This window comes from Leptosomus discolor, chromosome 8 (assembly GCF_034619465.1).
Source record: "Leptosomus discolor isolate bLepDis1 chromosome 8, bLepDis1.hap2, whole genome shotgun sequence".
In the NCBI taxonomy this organism is placed as follows: Eukaryota; Metazoa; Chordata; class Aves; order Leptosomiformes; family Leptosomidae; genus Leptosomus; species Leptosomus discolor.
The window spans coordinates 19,742,039-19,763,688 of record NC_141398.1 but is presented as its reverse complement, the minus strand read 5'-3'; the positions used below and the strand labels follow the sequence as shown (position 1 = coordinate 19,763,688).

Below are 21,650 nucleotides of genomic sequence, written 5' to 3'. Positions count from 1 at the left end.
AGCCAGCCAGCTTTGAGGAGGATCTTTTAAACTGTGTGTGAATTCAAACACTGCTTTGTAATTTTACATGTGCTAACATGAGGCACATGACTCAGAGATTGGCTCCAGCTGCTCTTGCTAGCATTTAGGAACTTCTACAAAAAGGAAACAGCAGCAAAACACTTCAGTGTAGTTCTCCTGTGTTTACTGTTCTGGCAGAAACTAACAAAAACTTGGTGAGAGATTATTTTATTTATTTCACTTGCTTATTTGGATTTTGGTCTTGCTTTCTCTTTTTACTTGGTAAGTGTTTCCAGAGAAAAGTATTAGTGAAACTCTTTTTTCAGTTGTGCCATCTATAACTCTGTTTTGTTTATTGTAGGGGTCTCGTGTCTGGCTGCGAGAAAATAATCAGCATTATCCCAGTACTGTTCATTCCTGTGCGGAAGGAGTCATCGTATTCAAGACTGACTATGGTCAGGTATGGGCATCGCTCCTCTATGTTTTCTCTTTTTACCACTCCTCTGTGGACAAGAAGCTGTTCTCCTTGTGGGGAGGGCATAAAGGAAACTAAAAGCCTAAAGTTTGTGAATAAAACATTCATTTTGTATGACCTGAATGTGCAGCTTGGTTTTAATAGCTCTTTCCATTGCCCATCTGGTCAGTTGTTATGATCGTGCCTGACAAAGCTGAAGCAATGCTGCCAGGTCTGAGAGCCTTGTTCCACACAGGTTGGTGGTTACGTAGTTTACTGGAGGTAGGTGACCACCTCTCCACGGCTGTATTCCCTTACAATAACAGAAGGGGTCTGCTTGCATGTGGCACTGAGGCATCATGGTGGTGGAGTGTCACTGATTCAATGGGCAGCAGCAAGGCACACCTCCCAGAGCAAAAACCAGGGCAGCTCCACCAGCTCCTGTTGCAAGAGGATTGGGAAGGAAGGAGACTGTTGCTCCCCTCTCATTGCTTTTTTGGTTTGGGTTTTGGGTTTGGTTTTTTTGGTTTTATTTTTTCAATTTTAACGCTTCCTGGCTGTAAAGAGCTCCTGGCTTCTGCCTGCCTGCAAGGATGGAGATGAGTCCCATCATCTCCTTGGGTTACGTCAGCCATCTGTCCCAAGCAGTCTGGCTGCCAGCTGGTGAAGGAAGCTGGTGTGGAGCTTGTTCACCCCTCTCTTTCTTTCTTTCTTTTTTTTTTTTTTTTAACTTTCCTTTTTAACCCCCAGAAGAAGGCAGAACTAGTCCTGCAAGTTGCTGACATCTTGGAAGTGCTCTGCTTTCTCATGCACTTTTTATTTATCTATTTATTCTGCTCTCTGTTAGGCCATAGTTTATCCAGACCTAGCTTCCCGCAGCTTCCCTGAAGAAACTTCAATTCTAGGTTGAGTCGGATATAAAGTTATGTTGAGACAGTCATCAGCCTCCGGAGGACACTCCCTTTGACTTTTGAAGGATGTTTGTTCCCTTTGTTTTCCTTCCTTTTCTTAGTTATTTGTACCAGATGAAGGTAGATTCAGGTAGTGAATGAGGCTGAGAAAAGCATGGTAGACTGGAAAACGTGCTGCCTGTACTTGCTGCCTTGACTTAATGTCTTTCTGGGTAAGCATGGTGGAAAAGCATGTCTCTCAGAGCCAGAGAACCCTTACTTTCCTTGCACGCCTGCCTTCCAGGTGGGAAAGGAACCAGGCAGGCTTCACAGAATCATAGAGTGGTAGGGGTTGGAAGGGACTTCTGGAGATCATCTAGTCCAACCCCCTGCTAAAGCAGGACCACCTATGGCAGGTCACACAGGAACGCGTCCAGGCAGGTTTTGAATATCTCCAGGGAAGGAGATTCCACAACCTCTCCGGGCAGCCTGTTCCAGTGCTCTGTCACCCTCAGAGTAAAGAAGTTCCTTCTCGAGTTCAGGCAGAACTTCCTATGCTCCAGTTGTGTCCATTGCCCCTTGTCCTGTCGCTGAGCACCACTGAAAAGAGCCTGGCCCCATCCTCTTCACACCTACCCTTTAGATATTTATAACCATTAATAAGGTCCCCTCTCAATCTTCTCTTCTCCAGCCTAAAGAGCCCCAGATCTCTCAGCCTTTCTTCGTATGAGAGATGCTCCAGTCCCCTGATCATATTCACGGCCTTTTGCTGGACTCTCTCCAGTAGTTCCCTGTCTTTCTTGAACTGAGGGCCCCAGAACTGGACACAGCACTCCAGATGTGGCCTCACCAGCGCAGAGTGGAGGGGGAGGATTGCAGAGTAGTTTTTGGTGGGCAAGATATAACCTACTCGAGATTAAATTGCTGTTGTCCTTGCAGTGAAGGATGAAAATGGGGGCGGGGGGTGGGAGGAGGAGGAGAGTGGGGTCTGAGGTAGAGAAAACAGGGTCTTCCTTCTCTTCAGAGTCCCTGGGCATGTGGCAAAGGAAACAGGGTGACAGAGAGGAGATCACATGCAAATACCTGTATCTGGTCATGTCTGGTGGCAAAACTTGGTTGTGCTTTATATCCCTGGGGAGGCAGAGAGTGCATGAAAGTCACTATTGTCCTCAGCATCTGAAGAGGTAGTCAGAGATCCCAGCTCCCTGATAGCTGTTGAATTCTCACCCACATCCACTGCCTTCTTAACATCACGATTGGTTCTTGGGCCAACACTTGCATCTTCCTAGAAGTACATGGAGGTCAAGGAGGTGATTAAAGATAGCCAGCATGGCTTCACCAAGGGCAAGTCCTGCTTGACCAACCTAGTGGCCTTCTATGATGGAGTGACTGCATCAGTGGACAAGGGAAGAGCCATGGTTGTCATCTATCTGGAGTTCTGTAAGGCCTTTGACACGGTCCCTCCCAAGATCCTTCTCTCTAAGTTGGAGAGATATAGATTTGGTGGATGGACTGTTTGGTGGGCAAGGAATTGGTTGGATGGTTGCATCCTGAGGGTAGTGGTCAACAGCTCAATGTCCAGGTGGAGATCGGTGACAAGTGGTGTCTTTCAGAGCTCCGTACTGTGACCAGTGCTGTTTACTGTCTGTGTCAATGACATAGACAGCAGGATCGAGTGCATCCTCAGCAAGTTGGCAGAGTAAACCAAGCTGAGTGGTGTGGCTGAAACACCTGAGGGATGGGATGCCATTCAGAGGGACCTGGACAAGCTTGAGAAGTGGGCTCATGTGAACCTCATACAGTACAACAGGGCCAAGTGCAAGGTCCTGCACCTGGGTTGGGGCAATCCTCAGTATCAATGCAGGCTGGTGCCCTAGGAAAGGATGGCAGAGCTGATGTTGGCATCCACCAGCACAGAAGCTGCTTGCTAATGGTCTTGCGTGTGTGTGTTGTGTGATATTGCTGCCTTTCTGTGGAGTACATAATGAAAGCTGAAACTTCAGGTAATATGTAAAAAGCCTCGAGTCATTACCATGATCATATGACTGATTACATTTCCTTAGAAAACTTTGGTCCTATAAATGTCACTGGGGGTAAAAAACCCTTCTTCCGTTTGGCCTGCTTGTGTTAAAAGCAGGTGGTGCAAAACAGAAAGGGCGTAGGGAGCAGCTTTCAGACCTGTGACATGACATTAGTCTCCTCGGTGGGTCTGAGCTGGCTGCTGCCCAGCTGAAGGCATACTAGCCATTCGCTGCATTTGATAGCCTTAATCCTTTTCAAGGGTTGTGTTTTCAGGAGTAAAAGGACCATGTCAGATGGCACTGGCCAATTAATATTTTTTTTCCCCGTTGCTTTTCCTGATGTGCTTTTAGATGATCCTGCCCTTGCTGTTTGGTTACCTGCAGGCTGCAGAAGCTTGCAAGTGGATGAAAAAGAACAGAGATAATGCCTAATGATTACCTCTGACAGCTTGGCGATCCCTGCGATGCTGTATATGATGTTGAAGAACAAGGCAGGGGAAGCAAGGGGTGAGGCTGCAGAAATACGGGATTATGGTGATTTTTGAAGCGTGGCTGGCATATAGATTCTCAGGCCCTTTGGACAGCTGCAGCTCATGTTCAAGGCTAACAACAAACTGATGAAAGTGTTGGGACCTTATCAAAGCATGGCATTGTTATTCATCTTCTCTGATTCAGTAGGTTCTACTAGACTTCACACTTCTTGACTTCCCACTGAGCATTTTGCATGAGTTCTCAAGTCATGATTGATGGGATGGTGGGACTAAGAAGGTGTGTTTGCTGGAGTTGTGCTCAGGTTTTACTTTTATGAGTTGGACGTTAAGTTTTTGCCAACATCAGTTTATAGAATAATGGAAATATCATATCACAGTACATCTTACTTTCTTCTTTCTGTTCTTTGTAGTGGAAATAAATTTGCCACATAAACCTGCGGCGGCATACAGTTGTATGCTGAAGGGGTGTTGGTTGTAGGTAATCCTACCCAATGCCAGTACTCTTGCGAGAATACACCATAGCCTTTCAATATTTTAACAAGTTGCATATCAGGTATAGAATCCCTTCTTGATAATCACATGGTGATATAATTGCTCCTTGAGTATTCTTGTGTTGCCTAAATGTTTCAATTAAGCAGTCCATTAGTTAATTATTGTTAAAGATGACTGTGGTACTGCCTTCTGCTGTTGTTGCCCTCTGTGTGAGATGGTTGTAAAACTAGCTGATTTGATGGGCTGCATGGAATATCTGATACATATGATATGGTATAATAAAAAAGGGAATTTCAGGTTCTAGGTTGGGTTTCACTGAGCAAATAGCTATGGAACAGTCTTAACTCTTTATGAAAAAAAGAAGTTTGGCACTGTACAGGGGTAGATGAAAGCCTCATTAAATACAGGGAGGGGAAGAGTACATCAGGGCCGTGTTTCACCACCCCAGCCCACAGTAAAGGAGTGGGAGATGAAAGGTGTAACATCCCTCTTGGCACATGTTCATGGCATTGGGCTTCAGCTGGCTTTGGAGTGCCTCTTAGAAGCCTTCTGCAGGCTGGCCTTCAGAATGGAGGGTCTGCAATGACTCGAAGCTGCGATGAGCAGACAATTGATGTTGTAAATGTTTTTCTCTTCATAAGCACCTCCCAAATGTTTTCCAGAAGAGAAGATGCTGTACTTATTTGCTAGTTGGTTGGTGGGTGGGTTGGTTAGTTTTTTGTTCCATTAGTGTGCACAGAGCTGGTGAAGGACTCTGTGCCTGGTGTTTTGGAAACACCATGTCTGTGAATATACATATAAAGTATGTCAGTGCAGTCTATGAATGTTTGGACTTAAAAGTCCTGAACTTCCCTTCTGTGTACAAACACACACACAAAAATTTAAATATTTTTTTATATATAAATTTTACAGTAACTGCATCTTTTTCGTGTGTTTGAGGGTATTTTTCAACCTCTATTTTTAGGGTTAAAATGTTTTCCTTAAGGGTTTTATTTACAGGAAAGCAGACATTTCCTCGTAGTCACATTCTATAAATTTTTAATGAAGTTGTGTGAGCTTGTGAAGTACTCAAGTGAATGTTTAAATAAAATGCTAAAGGCCCTGCTGTCACTATATGCTTTGTTTGAAATTACTTACTTCTGTATGTTCGGTAGAGTATCAGTGCTTCTGTAGAGAAAAAAACTTTGTCCAGTTTCTCTCCCTTTCTTTTCTGAATAATGTGAACTTTATTTCAGGTAAAATTCTAACTTTTCCCCTTGCATGAAGGAGGACTGCATTGTGCAGCCACACAGACACACTTGAAACTGTCCCCAGTGAAAGCATAGATAGCAAATAGAAAAACCTTGGCGCGGGGAGGGGGGCAAGTGAAATCTTTCAGAAGAGCTGTCTTGAGTTGTGTGGCATTAATTTCAAGAACATCTTTCTTGTCTCCTAATTAGTACTCTCTACTTTTCTTCTATTTGTACATCCAAATGTATATAAAAATAATGCAAATAAATGTAAATAAGTGTGTTTCTACCACACGGCCCCCCCTTTAAGAATAACCAATTCCCTTGCAAGGGAAAATTTCTATAAATGCAAGACATAATGTGCGTGTGTGTGTAGGGGAAGTCTGCTCTCAAGAAACTCATCCAGAGAGCAGCAAAAGTTGAATCAATTGCTGCAAACTGTCCCTAGTCTGACAGTGAAATTTCAGGATACTTAATTGCGTACCAGCTTAGTCAGTTGAGAGGAACTTTCAAATATCTTATAAATAGAAGCAGCTGAGCAATAATATCCCAAAAATGTAGACTCTTTAAAAACAGATGTCACGTTTCACAAGTAAAGACTTTGTCAGTTACACCAGCTTTCTGTGAACTTTCTTTACAAAGAAGTCCTTCACGGAGTGATGTTATGTCAGCAAACAGTGCTGCTCAGTATCCTCAGCTTCAGATTAGTGGCACCTGTAAATGGTTTGGTCAGCAACAAAAGTATTTTTTCCTGTGTGTTTTAACTTATTGTGGCTCTTCTGGGGTGTTTCTGCATCCCAAGAATTGGAAGGCTACAGATGTTCCTTGTTAAACACAGTTCAAGTATGTTTTCTGTGGAGGTTTTCACCTTTTCTTTTTTTTTTTTTTCTTTCTGCTTTGAAGGCTGGGAGAGTTTCTTGTTGTGATCTCATTCAGAAGTTAGATCTGGGGTTTGTTTGAGGTTTGGGGTTTGTTTTTTTTTTTTGCTTGGTTTCGGAGGTTCTTTTTGGGTGTTTTTTTTTGGTTTTTTTTTTTTTTTTTGGGTTAGCAATAGGATTATGTTGAAGGTACCGTGTGGTTATACCAGAAAAGTTCATATTTTCCTCATTTTTGGTTTAAAAGAAAAAAGTAATCCCAAGCCTTCAGGCAATGGTTAAACACTTCTCATAAGGACTCTTTTCTTTGCCTTATGTGCTTTCTCACCCTTGCTTGGGACTTTCTTGTGCTAGCCTTTGCTACTGTGAGGAGCCCTTTTAAACAAGAGTCTTCCGTTCATATTCACACAGCATGAATAACACCACTGAAGTTACTTGGCTTAAGTTACTGAAGTCAGTAGGACTGTTTATCAGTAAATGCTGTGTTTGGCTGCATTGGTTCATAGGGTCAGGCATCGGAGGAGTAAATCCTTCTGGACAAGGATTTTCTTAGTTATCGTTGAAAAGCATAGTGCTTGCTTCTAGCTCTTCCTTGTGAAGACTCAACAATATTTCCGAACAGTGGGCTTTTTTGACATTTCCGTGAATTTAATATCTATTGCCCTTGAAATACACACTTGCAAGGGAGCATTTTAAAGAAGCCGTTTGTGTGCTCCCTTGTATATACAGCCTCTTAAGAAAATACACAAATATATGCAGTGGGCTTTGGTCCTGGCTTCTCTTAGTGTTAAATAAATCCATCTCTTTCTGCAAACTTATTTATGAAGATTTTCATGCTTTTTATTTTGGCGATGTTTATGAAGAGTAGTGACTACCGAGTCTGGCCGCTGGGTAGCTTGTGCGTGTTTCAGGCAGCCATCCCTTGCCTTTGGGCTCAGGGTCGATGCCAAATTCAGCAGCTTTACACCAGGAAATCAGATTCCATCTGTATAAACACTGTAAAGTTCATTTTATTCTGCAAGTTATGTTTGGCTTGCTTGTAATAATTCTCGTGATTATTTCTAGTATACTTAAAAAAAGCTTGCTGCCATGACTATTTGCATGTTGGCTTCTTGGGGTTTTTTGTTTTGGTCTTTTTTATTGCTGTTGTTTTGAAGGGATGTGTATGGGAATTTGGGGTTTGGGGATAGGGTGGGGTTGGGGAGGACTAGAAGTCAGCCAAGGCGCCTCTTAGTACTTGGGATTTGTCTTCTGCGGAGAAGTGTTTACATCTTTATGCAGGATGTCAAAGTTCAGCGACTCTCACTGCAAGCATCTGTTGACGCGCCTGTAAACGGAGCTCATGACAGATGTGAGCCGGGTGCTGGCAGTGTCCGTGGGGAGACAGGTCTCTTGCGGCCCACGCTGGCACTGTCCCAGGCGCTGCCGGGCTTGGTGGGGTGGTGTTTGGTACCCCAGCCTGGGAGAAACTGCAAGGAGGGAAGGCTATGCCCCACTTGCCCGTACTTTCTCCATCCAGTGCTCTTTAGAAAGAGATCTCCATGGACCATGTGAGGCTGCAGAGCCTGTACGTGTCCTGCAAGCCCACACGTGCCCTGCAAGCCCACCAAACTGCATCATCCCATCCCTCCTGTGAAGCATTTAATGGGGCGTAACTGCAATGCACAAAAGCCTCCCTGCGCATAGTAAGGATGTAATGCAACCCTAGGGCCTCGCAGCAAATGTTTTCCTTAATGGAAATGCTGCTTCAAAATCCCAGATGTTACTTGTAAGTATGATGTTTGATCATTGGTTCAAGTGGAAACGCTCATAAATTGAACAAGTTTTTTTCTAATGTGCCATCTTTTTTTTTACTTTTTAAGCACTTGCTAATTGGAAAAATCATTAGTTTGGGTCTCTTAAATTCTCCAAAATATTGATATTTTTACAGCTGCTATTTGCTGAATATTTGCTAAAGGGTAATAGGGAAAAGCCTCTTATTGCGCGAGTTTTTCCCTGAGCTACTGTGTATTTATTACATAAAAAATGAAGAGCGGATTATGAAGTAATTCTTGGATAGATTGCATATGTGCTGCCCTTACTTTTTTTTCCCTGTTACTTACCTTTCTGCCAAAACCACTATCAGTTTGATTAATTCCAGGAAGGGGAAAGTTTTAATCCTGGAGACAGATATTTGAAAAGAAAGGTTGAATTGTAAAAAATAAAATAAAATAAAAAACCAAACAAAAAAAACCCCCACACAAACTAAAACCAACAACAATAAAACCTGAAAACAACAACAACAACAAACAAACAACACAACCAAAACCCACCCCTGACTGCCAGACCAAGCTGATGTATTATTCCTGCAAAATGAACTTTCTGGCTAACAATGCGTGGCCACTTTCTGTCAGAAGTTAGAGAGTTTGCAAGTCAGCAGCCCGCAGATTTCTAATGCACAAATGATGGGGGCAGGAGGGCTAAGCAATGACCATAAATAACTCCTTTAATGTTGTGTTTTCAAGGGGTTTGTTCTATGTTGCCTAAACGTAAGGGTAATGTTTGCTTTAGCTCTACTAAAATTAATTTGTTTGGCATTAGTGTGGCCATTGTTAAGTGTTTTACTAACAATATAAATTAAATCTGTATGAACAAAAGCATTTATCTGTGAGCAGAGAGTTGCTTTATGCTTTTATAAGACCTGACTGAAAGCAGTCTGTATCTGAGATGCTGACAAAGAGGTACTTACTGTGTCCCCCCTTGGTTTGCTGTGGCCATGTAATGGGTTCTGGCTACGTAAACAGTTGAGATGTCAGTCTTCTGTCTTGCTTTCTGCAAAGAGAATCCAAACCATCTGTGCTTTTTTGGTGCTTTTATTATGCTTATACTAAAGATAGCAAAACTGCTTTTGTTTTAAGATTAAAGCAGATGTATACAGGCAGCCATATTAATTTCTTTTTTAAGGGAACACAGTTCAGCTAATTCAACTGTTCACAAAACATGGGAAGGAATTCAGGCTGCATCTTGCCAAAAAAAAGATGGTGATTAATCTGTAGCTTAGTGATGAGCAACCTTGTCACTTCAGTTGTTCCCTTGTTCCTAAATTCCCTTGGATGTGGGTCTGGTCTCATTGTTCAGTGTTGTTGGTGTTTTTAGGAACACGTGGTTTGGGTAAAGCACAGTTATGTGCCAGGATGCTTTGCTCTGCAACAGGGCACTGCTTGGTTTTGCTCTGATGAGGTTTTGTATCTTATAGTGCAGGTAAATGGTGGATGGACACTTGGATTTTTTTACTTGGAGAACTTGTGTGCGAACTTGCCCCCATTAAGAGTTGAGCAAAACCCGAGTAGTATAGTGTGTCCCATATTTTTTATTATTATAGATTATTTATTTTATTTATTCTTTTTTTTTAAATTAGAAAGTCAAGGAACTGACTGGGTAATTCTGGACGGAATTTTACACAAAGAAAGCTTGTGAGAAAATGCTAGCACGTGTGTGAGCAACCATTTTAAGAAGTACTGAGAGTCATGAGAAAAGGCTACCCTGTGTCTCCATGACGGCCAGCTGCCCAGGAGCCGCTGTTTGGCAGAGCTGTGTCCTGCCCCCAGTCTGCCGCTCTGTTGGGGACAGAGGGCTGGGTTTGAGGGCATGAGCCGTGAAAAATCCTTTTATATTACTGTTTCAAGTCAAGTGAGTAGTTTAAAAAATGTAGCCACCTGACAGGTGCGTAGGACACAGCGTTAGGTGTGCTGGTGGTCCTAGCCCCTAGGCCAGCTGGCAGGTGTCGTGAGGTGGGGGTGACGAACATGTAGGGAAGGTGGGCAGTGTCCGCTGGCAGGTCCTCTGGGGAAGGCTGCGGTGCCTCTGACTGCATGCTCCTTGCTCTGTAGATGGAAAGCTCATTTGATCTTTCCCTGTGGTCCCTCGAGTAGTTCTTGAGGTGTACATTACTTCTGTGTACCTGAAAAGTACAGAAATGAAAGGGGATCCTCTGCATCTTGACGTGCCTTTCACTGCACAAGTTAGCTTTAACTAACACAGATTTAACTAAATCTATGTAGCCAGATTGTGGTTTCAATGCCAGCTTACTTTCAAGGCTTGAAGTCTGAAATACTTTCTATGTGAAAGATGCAGTACTTCTCACAGAACTTCAGGTTCTTTTAGTAGGGCACACAGAAGCTTCCTGTGGGATAAAATGTGTCATTGCACCTTCAGGAGCCACTTGTTGTTTGTGTTCTTGAACATCTCAAAGTGACTTGTTGTTTGAAAGTGTCAAGTTTTCTCATGAGAACGCTGTCGGAGCAAGATTTCCCCTAAAGCATTTCTGCAATGTGATGATAAACTCTTTCAATATTAGTGGCAGAACAAACTTCAAGTGGTCTTTCATAGTGGTGCTTTTATCTTTGCTAAACTAGGGGAAGAAAATGTTAGTGTAGGTCATGTGCCTCTTCCTCATCCAGCACACTTTGTTTTCTAAAACAAGCCAGGTCCTGTTTAGCATACACATGATGGAGCTGAGAAATGATCTAAGGAGAGCTGTCTATCCAAGCTGACTTAACTAAAGGCAATCATAAAAGGTATCTGGGAAAAAAAACACTGTATTGCAAAGTCAAACCCTGGAGAGTTAGGAAATGCTGCAGGGCCTCTTGTGCACTGTAGGAAAAGCAGCGTACTGCCCCTCGGCAGATGGGTGGTTGTGGCACACACAGGAGAAGAGAGGGACCTGTACCAGGGGAAGCAGCATCAGTTGGGTCTGAGCAACTTCTGGGTGTTGTAGGGTTATGGGGATGAGTATATATGAGGGTGGAAGTAAAAAGCGCATATTCAAAGCACTCTAATAGTCCTTCCTTTTGTGTTTGGTTTTGGTTTTTTTTCCCCTTTTTTTTTTTTTTTTTTAATGCCTACTACCTGCCCTTTGTATAGTCCTCTGTGCACAGGCTCCTGCGCTTTTACTTGTTTGGTCTCTCTGAGTTTCTGCTTTGGCTTCACTTTCCACAATGTGTCCCTGCTCATTTGGCCTTGCAGCCCGGTTCCCATCTGCACCTGCTTTCCTCTGACACACGAGTGCACGTGCACACGTGCTGGTGCACACCCTGTCAGGGCACAAGGGAGGCCTGTAGCTCCCTGGGGCTGGGAGCACGGGGGCTTGCTGGGTGGGTGATGGCCGGGCCTGGCAGCCTGGGTCCGTCGCGCCCCCCAGCCAGGAGCAGAGTAGCCGGGGGCACCGGGGCAGCCTCAGCCCTGGGCATTGGGCACATCCCTGCAAACCTCAGCAAAACCTCAGCAGAGTACAAAACCTCATCAAGCCTCCTTCAGCTCATGAGAATCACAAGGGTCAGATGATCTTCTCATCCCCCTTCCACATGCTGCGGTCTGGGTTAGCATAGATAGCCTCACCTCGGAGGTGCAGGGGGAAGCACGGGGAGGTTCTCGCTCAGCAGCAGCTGGAGCACGCCAAGGGCAGACAGGCTTTCCAAGGTGTTTAGCTGCTAAATGTCTGAGGCTCTACTGAACACTCACTGTGGGATTTTTCTCCAGTGATTTACAACTTTGTTGAACTGATGACTTCTGCAGGAAAGATAAAATCTTGCCTCTTGGAAACAATTCGTTCCCTTTTTAAACTAAACTTACCTTCTCCAAAGAATAGTGTGGTAGAGTGTTCACATATTGAATCACCACAATTACTGTAGGCCTGAACGAGATAAAAATACTGTTTTGCCTATGGTGATAAAACAAGCTAATTTGGAAATATATGCACTGGTCTCTGGAAAGCGTGCACTGCGCTAAGAAGGGTAAAGAAAAAACCTGACATTAAGGGGACAGTTCCTGCCAGACTGGAAACTAAATTAGCTTCAAACAAAACAAGTGATTCAACAAAGCTGCAAGTGCTCAGAGGAAGATGTGTACCTGCCATTGAATACTTTGTCTGAAGCTTTCCACGTGTAGCAAAATTGGAAGCTATTGAAAGCAGATTTGGGAAGGAAGCAATCTTAATAGCTAGAAGTGCCACAAGCCTATAATGAAAATAATAATATGTCTTTTACTGCTGATTATTTCTCTTTTGAAAGTATCAGCAAGGAGTTCTAATTACAGGTAAATAATAAAATCCATTCCATTATTAATACTGCTTTCAGGCAGGAATTTAATATACACTGAAATCTGATGGCCGGACTTCATTTGCATTATCTGTGCATCATTGTTGGCTTAAATGCAATTACACAGAGTTTCTGTCACCACAAGATTTGTCCGGGAAATGTAAAGTTCTGACAAGGATACTTGAAGGTCTGCTAGGCATTTGAGATATGTTAATGTTTTTCACATGTCCTCAGTGGGGGGAAGAGAGAGCAGTATTTCTGCATGATTGGGAAAGCAACAGAAGCGTGACAAAGCCTATGAGCGGGTACTTCGAAGGAGAATGTGCCTGCTGCACCAAGTTTGTATGTCAAGGAAACCCTTGATGAGGGCAGGGGCTGCATCCGGCAAAACCTGTGCAAAAGGCGAAGGGGAGGCCAAGAAGCAGAAGGCTGCTAGGGGTCCACATTTTCCTGAGCATCACCCTCTGTTTTCTTCTAGGTTGTTTCTCTGGGCATTTTTTTCAAACGCTTGCCTTTGGATTCCAGATGTATGATGGTGTTAACAGATCAGACCAGACCCTGCTGTGCATATTCAATTACTCTGAATCAGTTGCTGATGTCTGTTAATCCCAAACATGCCACAGTGTATGTATCAAATGCGTTTGTTCAAATGCTTTCAGAAGGAAGCAGAGCTATTGCAATGCAATGCAGTATCTTAATGCCTCTAATACAGCTCTTCTGGAAAGTATTAAGCCATGTGTACATACGCTGTGCAGATGATGAGGCGGCAAAATGCGTGTGTAGGTGCTCATGCAGATATATACATGTACTGCTTCCCAAACCCACTGGACTTTAAATGTGTTTACTCTGCATCACATGCGTGTCCATTTCTGTAGAAGTCATGGATGGCAGTAGCCTACAGAAATTTTCTAAGTGAAGGCTTGATTTTTCAGTTATAATGTCATGCTGATGCTAGGTTAAAACAAAACCCCATGCCTCATCTAAAGAAAACACAGTTAGATAGAGCAGTATTCACCTTGGTGTATTGATAAGCTCCACAGTCGCACTTTGAAAAATCCTTGAACATCACTGCTTAAGTCAGTGCTGTTTGAATATGAAATCCTTAAATCTGACTCTCCACAAGCTGAACAAACTGTTTAGTGTACCTGGTGCCCTTAGAGCAGCTTGAAGTGGACAAAGATTCAGACACCACAAAGATGAAGAGTTGCTGAAGCTGCTCTCAAGTCATGCATTTTTTGCATGACTTCTAACCTGTGCGCAACGTGATACTTACCAGTGTGGACGTTATGTAAATACTAAGAAGCTTATCAGATGTGGTTTGGGGTTGCAGTTACAAGCAATGCTTCTGCTACTTATGTATGAAAATGGAAAGAAATGGCTGATTAGAAATGGACAAATGATTAGCAAACTAGGGGCAAACATTACCCCACTGATGCTTGTAAAACAAGCTCACCTTTGAAGTGATAGTAACAGAAAACAGTAGCCACTTCTTTTCTTGAAAAGTTTCTGAATGGACAGATTTATAATGGAAGATGAAATTAACTTATAAGGACACTTTTGGAACCTGATTCCAGATTTTTTCATTGCTTCAAGTGGCAATCTTGAGCTGTTAGTACCAATGAATTACTGGAGCCATACGTGGCTGTGTGAAAGGTAATCCAATCAGCCTCAATCCCATATATAGCACAGACTTTAAATATATTTTTCATTTGCATTTGGACTTACATGTCACTAATCTAAATACCGTAGTGCAATCGTCAGTCTGAAAAAAGTGTCCTGTAACATCCGTAGGAGCTCAGGTATGGAGGGATGTAAAATAGCATGTCCTGCGTTTGCATGGGGACACAGCTGAAGCAGCCAAGTTACTGGCTGAGGTGGTGCTTCTCATGCTGATCTTTGCATGAGCTTTTTTTCTTGGGAGGTGTAAGGGAAATAAGTTACATGAAGAGAAATAGCTGCCTTTTGTGCTTCCAGGATTACTTACCAGTCCAAAATATGCTTGCCTTGTGGAAGAGTTTGTGAGATGATGGAAAAGCCGGGGGGACACGGACACAACAACAACTCTGGATGCTAACCTATGAGTAGTTTCATCTGCTCCTGTAATTAAACTCTAAGCACTTGCAGCTTTGTTGAATCTCTGTTTTGTTTGAAGCTAATTTAGTTTCCAGTCTGGCAGGAACTGTCCCCTTAATGTCAAGCTTTTTCTTTACCCTTCTATAGTGCAGTGCATGCTTTCTGGAGACCAGCGCATTACTTCTGTCTAGCAAAGGCACCCCCAGTATGCTGATGTGGTTCTTGAGTTATACAGCTACCAGCATACACGTCCCTGGAGTAACAGCTCTTTGCAGTACATGTGTAAATATTTACATCTGTTTCCCTCCCACTTGGTAAAGTACTCCATTTTTGTACAGTACAAAGTGCTTTGTATATAGAAAAAATCCCACATTGTTTAGTACTTTGGTTTTGTTTTGAGGGGGCATTATATTTATTTAACAAAAGGCCAAACTAGATGCAACATGCATTTTGCAGGGAAGTCCTGCTTTCATCCAGTTTTGCAGCTGGGCCAACAGATTTATGATGAGGTGATGGACTTCTTCAAGGTCAGGCGGTAAATTGGTGGTTGAGTAGAACCTCGGGTCCTGCTGACTCCAGCACTTCGTTTAGTAGTTTAGCGTATGGCTCTGTCTTTGCAAATTACTGCAGCAAGTAAAAAAAGACTTGTCCCCAGCTCTGCAGTTAGTTTCAATAAACAAATTTTGTGGGCACTGTTAAGCTTATTTAGAATGAGGCTCATTGGTACTGATAGGCTCAGACTTGTCCTTGCAGTATGGAGGAATTCTGAAAATAATTGTAGTGATTCTTTTTCACTCTTCAAAAATATTTGGATGCTTAAAAATACATATGTAATACAGGTAAATGCGTGCATCAGCTACTGCTGCTTTGTTTACTGCAGAGCAGTAATGTGTGGATTCTCATCCATTGTACTGAGTAGTGCATAAAGGGAAATGGCAGAAGTGAGGAGCTCGTAGTGCCAGTTCAGTTGGAAAACTACTGGCAGGTTTGGGCCAGCATCTCTCTGTCTTGCAGTTGGGTAGGATGAACTGTAGCAGCGTGGTCGGCTGGGGCTCCTGCAGCCAGCCCTGGCATCCCCTGTGGTCCTAAGGAACGAGTTCCTCTTTGGCGTTTTCCTTTAAGGGAACGTGCTGTATGCTGTCTGGCATATGTATTGTCAGAGGGGCTGGCTCTTGCTCCTGTGGACTGGCAGGAGAGGGGTTCCTTAGCTTTAGAAGAGAATACCAGACTTTTTGTGCTTGAGATACTTTTCCCAGCGTTTAGGTGGATGGCAGGTTCTGGCTGTTGTGTTCAGGCAAGGATACCACAGGACACATGGTGACTGAGACAGAAATTAGTGGATAGTATCCATGAACTCATTTCCAGTTGTGAAACGTAAGTGGTCTATATTTCTGTTAGAGAGGAAAAAAAAAAATCATCTGTATTTCTGTTAGAGTGGAAGAAAAACCCCAAACATTGGTCTCCCAATTCAAAGTTACTTAGGATCTGTGTTAGCACAGGCTTGCCAACCGCAAAGCATCTAGTAACGTTATCTTGGCATATCTGTTGAGTTCAGAGTCACCTGGAATGGTGAGACTTTCATGATCTACCAGCACCACTTCCACCTTCCTTCCACCTTTTCTTTATGTTGCTTCATCTGAATTCACACCTGAATGTGCAGGTCTCAGGAACATAATCAGGGAGACTTAGTAATAAAGTTGTTTTTTTACAGATTTTTTTTTTCTTTTTTTTACTCTCTCTGCAAGCGATATTTGGAACAACTATGTCCTTGAATTTAACTTTCTCATCAAAATGTGCTATTGCCTACTTAAGGTATTAAAAATTTATTTTGTTATGCATCAAGTGTAGTATTCCTGGGGTGCTTCTTTCTGATTTTTTTTTTTTTTTTTTTGTCCTCTCCATATGGATGCAAAGGGATATATTCATTTCACTTTCATGATAACTGAATTTTGGCCTTGGTTTGCATTCCTCTTATCAGTTGCGTCTGCGTGCAGAAGTTACGGCATGCCAGGAAAGTAAGGTGTGCTTTCACTATCTGTCAGATGCAAGGCAAAAATAAAATCTCTAGCTTTATACATTTAATAGTAAATTAATAGAGATCTTATCAGTTGCTAGAAATGTATATTGCTAAGCTCAGCTGAAAACTTGATGTGTGGTAGGAAATCAAGCTAATACTTGCTCCATGCGTTAAAAGGAGCAAGCACAGCAAGAGGCCAGGATAATGAGATGAGTATAAAGGGAGCAATGAATTTTACTACTAGACGTAGTTTTGAAAGCTCATTATTGAACAACAGCTTTGTGAAGAGGCTTGGAAGAAAAGCCAGCTCTTACTTGTTGGAGTACAAATGGAGTTTGAACTTCCTTTTAGAAGATCTTGAATCTATTACAAGCGTTGTGAACTGCACAGTAGCAGTAAGTGGCTGAGTTTTGGTCTTTGAGCTCATGGAAAACTTAGTTTCTGGGAATAGAATTTCATATTTAAAAGTCTGTCATACGCTTCTTGCTTTGTGTTTGAAAAAAGGTCTGTACGTCAAAAAGGACAAAATACCCCAACCATCCCCAAACTGTACTCTTTGCTTTTATGTTCTGCTTGAGTAGTATTGCAGCTTTTTTTCTTGCAAATAATCAGAAACAAGGCTAGAAACATGGGAGTGTAAGCATTTTTCTTAATAGAAAATACAATAAATACACCACGTTACAAGTTGAGAGGAACTTTTCAGCTCCTGGTAAGTTTAGCAGCCGTATGTGCAGCAATACTCTGGGCAGTACCTGTGCTGTGTTTCCACATGTATATGTTGGGTTTAGCCAGAGTCTCCCGTTGCCTTCGCTGTGGGTTTGATCTAACCTGTGGCTGGTGAGATTGAGCATTCAGCTAGGGTGAAAGTTGTGTACCTGATGTGAGCACAGCTTGTTGAATGTGGCTGCTGGGGTATCCAGAATCTGGGCTCCTGATGGCCTCTCCCCACTGGAGTTAAACACTTGCTGGTTGCTGATCTGAACGTGCTGCTTTGCCCTACGATCCAGCAGCCGTTGTGGGGAGTGCTTGTTTGAACTTGTCTCAGCGGTGTTATCTTTTGTGATCTTGAACCAGAGATGGCAAAGACTTGCTAACATTTCAAACCCCTTCGTGTTTTGGGAGCCTGCCCTGCACCTTTCCTCCGCGGCAGGTTGCTGTGTGCATGCCTTGATAGCTTGAACTATGAAATCTCTGCTCCTTGGGGTCAGTATCCTGTTTGAAGCATCTGCATGTCACACTGTGCTCCAGGGGGATGTCTGTGACAGTTCGAAACATGTTTCAGATCGCCTAGTTGACGAGGCTTTGCATCCTAACTCACATTTTGGCACCATTGTTTGGAAGTCAGCTTGTCTTTCTCACCAAATCAGATAGGTGAACGTGCATCCATGTTCTTGGTTCTTTGTGGAGGATCTTCATGTCTGAGGGAAATGCACCTCTTTCTTCGATTCTCTGCTGAAGTGGCAGTCGCTGCCAAATGCAAGTACCTCATTTGGAGGGATGTTTTACAGAGTAACTGCTGAACACCGAAGGCATGTCTGAAGAAAGCTGTAAGCTACATTGTGACTGTGAATGTTTTAGCTTCAGTGATACAAATTCTGACGTGTTTTGTTTTGATTTAACGCTTGTACCTCCCTGCCCCTTCCCAGCACTTTTATCTTTCACTTTCTGGGAAGTGGTTTGTGCAAAGTCAAAATAGAAATATCTGTGTGGGCACTGATACCACTGTAACTTCAGCTGATGTAGCAGAATGGTTTAACTGCAGAGTAGTTTAACTGCAGTGGTTTGGTTGTATCAGTAGAGGAACATGCTTGCAGTTAAGCGCTGAATTTCACAGCGGCAAAGCCGTTCTCAGTTCCTTTGCAACTGGACAGAAAAGTCCCATCACTCCAAGGACCCCAGCCTGCCAGCATGATTTGAGTCTCAGATGCACATGGAAAAGAGTCAAGTGATGTCAATAATAGCCAAAACAACTTTGTTGGAAAAGGTTTAACTTCAGTTGTTGGTGCTGTAGAAGAGTGAGAGACTTTTGGACTGCTGGAGCCCACAGCACTAAGGGAATCACTTTTTGAGTTTTATTACTTTTGTGCATGCTTTAATTGGACTGAACTGTGCCCCAAGGGGCCTGGAAAAAGATTTTGGCAGATGTGCTAGCACTTCCTGGCTGAGGGGGCAGCCCACTAATCCTGAAACAAGTAACCCCAGTAGCCCTGTGAGCAAAAGAAAATTCAGCAAAAAAGCACAGTCAGTGTAATCATGCTGAGGTCAAGGGCCTCTGCTAGGAGAACCTCTCGTATTCATGATTCACAGGGCTGCATCAGCAGGATCTAGTGCAGACCTGTCTTAATGGGAAAGGCCTCTGATGTCAAGAAGTGGATTTCTTCAGAGACCAGTGCTTGCTTATGCTCTGTCAGCAGCCCAATATGTCCGAGTGCTTGAGTTACCTTGCTCTGAGCTGCAGCAGATGGAGGGGATCAAAACAAGTGCTTTTTCAACTTTGTTATCTGACTTGACCTAATTGAAAGGTTGTATGCTGGGCATGTGCTTTTGTTGACTTGTCCTCTCAAGAGGTGTATCCTGGTAGTCTAGAGTTAAACCTTCCCCTCACCAACAGGCTACAGGATTCCTTTGCTGGTACCTGGGCTGAGTGCAGTGTGTTTCCCTGCCTGGGAACATGAAGCAGTGTTTGGTAGACATGGTCTTATGGTGGAGGGGGGATTCTCAATATTTGTGCAACCTCTGATAAGGGTACCTATTTTGGTCTTGGGCAGATCAGTTAAATCAAAACCTGTAAATAATAGTAAGTGAAATCAGGCGCTCTGGTAGTGTAGTAGTATTTATGCATAAAAGCACAAGAACATGTATTTCTGTTCCTTCTGCTAGGCATGCAAGGTTTGCGATGGTGATGTCAGAAAGTTTGTTGGGTTAACTGAGCCTGTAAAATGGATGAATTCCAGAATTAAACAATTCCAATGTAACAATAGCTTTTAGAGTCTCTACAATACAAAGGTCTTCCAAGAATAACTTAATATAGATTAATTTTCAATCCATACCAGAAATAAATATGATTTTCTTGTACCTACCTGTCTTGAAATAAATGAGGAATGGGTGATCATGCAATGGTGGAGTTCACAGTCCTGAGGGATAGGGGTCAGGTGAAGAGTAAAATCAGGACCCTTAATTTTGGAAAAGCAAACTTCTGTTCAAGGAGTTATTCAATAGGACCCCCCTGGGAAACTGCCCTTAGGGATGAGGGAGCAGAACAGAGTTGGCAGATCTTTAAGGACACTTTCCATAGAGCACAAGAGCTCTCGATCCCCAGGTGTAAGAAATCAGGAAAGGAAGGCAAGAGACTGCCATGGCTGAGTTGAGACCTGCTGGTCAAACTAAAAGGCAAGAAGGAAATGCACAGGTGGTGGAAGCAGGGACAGGTATCCTGGGAAGAGTATAGGAACGCTGCCTGATTGTCTAGGGATGAGGTCAGGAAGGCCAAGGCGCAGCTGGAGCTGAATGTGGCAAGGGATGCAAAGAATAATTAAAGTGCTTCTACAGGTATGGCAGCCAGAAAAGGACAGTTAAAGAAAGCGTACCCCACCAATGAGCAAGGCTGGCAAGCTGGTGACAGTGGGTAAGGAGAAGGCTGAGGTACTCAACGACTTTTTTGCCTCAGTCTTCAATGGCACCTTCTCTTCCCACACCTCTTGAGTGGATGGATTGCAAGATGGGGACCGGGGGAGCAAAGTCCCTCCCAATGTAAGAGAAGATGGGGTTTGTGACCACCTGAGGAACCTGAACATACCTAAGTCTGTAGGACCTGATGAGATGCATCCCAGAGTCCTGAGGGATTTGACTAATGTAGTTGCAAGCCCCTCTGTGTGGTATTTGAGATGTCATGGCAGTCATGTGAAGTCGCTGGTGACTGGAAAAAGGGAAACATTGCACCTATTTTTAAAAAGAGTAGAAAGGAGGACCCTGGGAACTACTGACCTGTCAGCCTCACCTCTGCCTGGGAAGATCATGGAACAGATCCTCTTAGAAGCTGTGCTATGGCACATGGAGATAGGGAGGTGATTCGAGACAGCCAGCAGGACTTCATCAAGGGCAAGTCTTGTCTGACCAACTTAGCGGCCTTCTATGGAGTGACTGCATCAGTGGACAAGGGAAGAGCCACGAATGTCATCTATCTGGAGTTCTGTAAGGCTTTTGACACGGTCTCCCACAACATCCTTCTCTCTAAGTTGGAGAGATATGGATTTGGTGGATGGACCATTTGGTGGGCAAGGAATTGGTTGGATGGTTGCATCCAGAGGGTAGTGGTCAACAGCTCAATGTCCAGGTGGAGATCGGTGACAAGTGGTGTCCTTCAGAGCTCTACACTGTGACCAGTGCTGTTTAGTATCTGCATCAATAACGTAGATGGTGGGATCGAGTGCACCCTTAGCCAGTTTGCAGATGACAGCAAACTGAATGGTGCGGCTGATATGCCTGAGGGATGGGATGCCATTCAGAGGGACCTGGACAAGCTTGAGAAATGGTCTCATGTGAACCTCAAAGTACAACAGGGCCAAGTGCAAGGTCCTGCACCTGGGTTGGGGCAATCCCCAGTATCAATACGAGCTGGGGGATGACAGGATTGAAAGCAGCCCTGCCAAGAAGGACTTGGAGGTACTAGCGCGTGAAAAGCTAGACATGAGCTGACAATGTGCGCTCGCAGCCCGGAAGGCCAACCACATCCTGGGCTGCGTCAAGTGTGGCCAGCAAGTCAAGGGAGGCGATTCTGCCCCTTTACTACACTCTGGTGAGACTTCACCTGGAGTGTTGTGTCCAGCTCTGGAGTTCTCAGTGAAGGAAAGACATGGACCGATTCCAGAGGAGGGCCACAAAAGTGCTCAGAGTGCTGGAACACCTCTACTATGAAGAAAGGCTGAGAGAGTTGGGGGTGTTCAGCCTGGAGAAGAGAAGGCTCTGGGGAGACCTTATTATGGCCTTACAGTACTTAAAGGGGGCTGATAAGAAAGATAGGGACAATCTTTTTAA

General features: G+C 43.6%; 1 protein-coding gene across 2 annotated transcripts in view; it reads left to right on the top strand.

Annotated features, from left to right (window-relative positions):
• The first annotated feature begins 367 nt into the window (after positions 1-367).
• The window catches only part of MYO10 (myosin X), a 128,134-nt gene continuing 106,851 nt past the window's right edge, over positions 368-21,650 (top strand). For both annotated transcript variants that reach the window (XM_086468861.1, XM_086468860.1), the window contains exon 1: positions 368-460. The gene's annotated coding sequence lies outside the window, so the exon portion shown is untranslated. The remainder of the gene's footprint in view (positions 461-21,650) is intronic.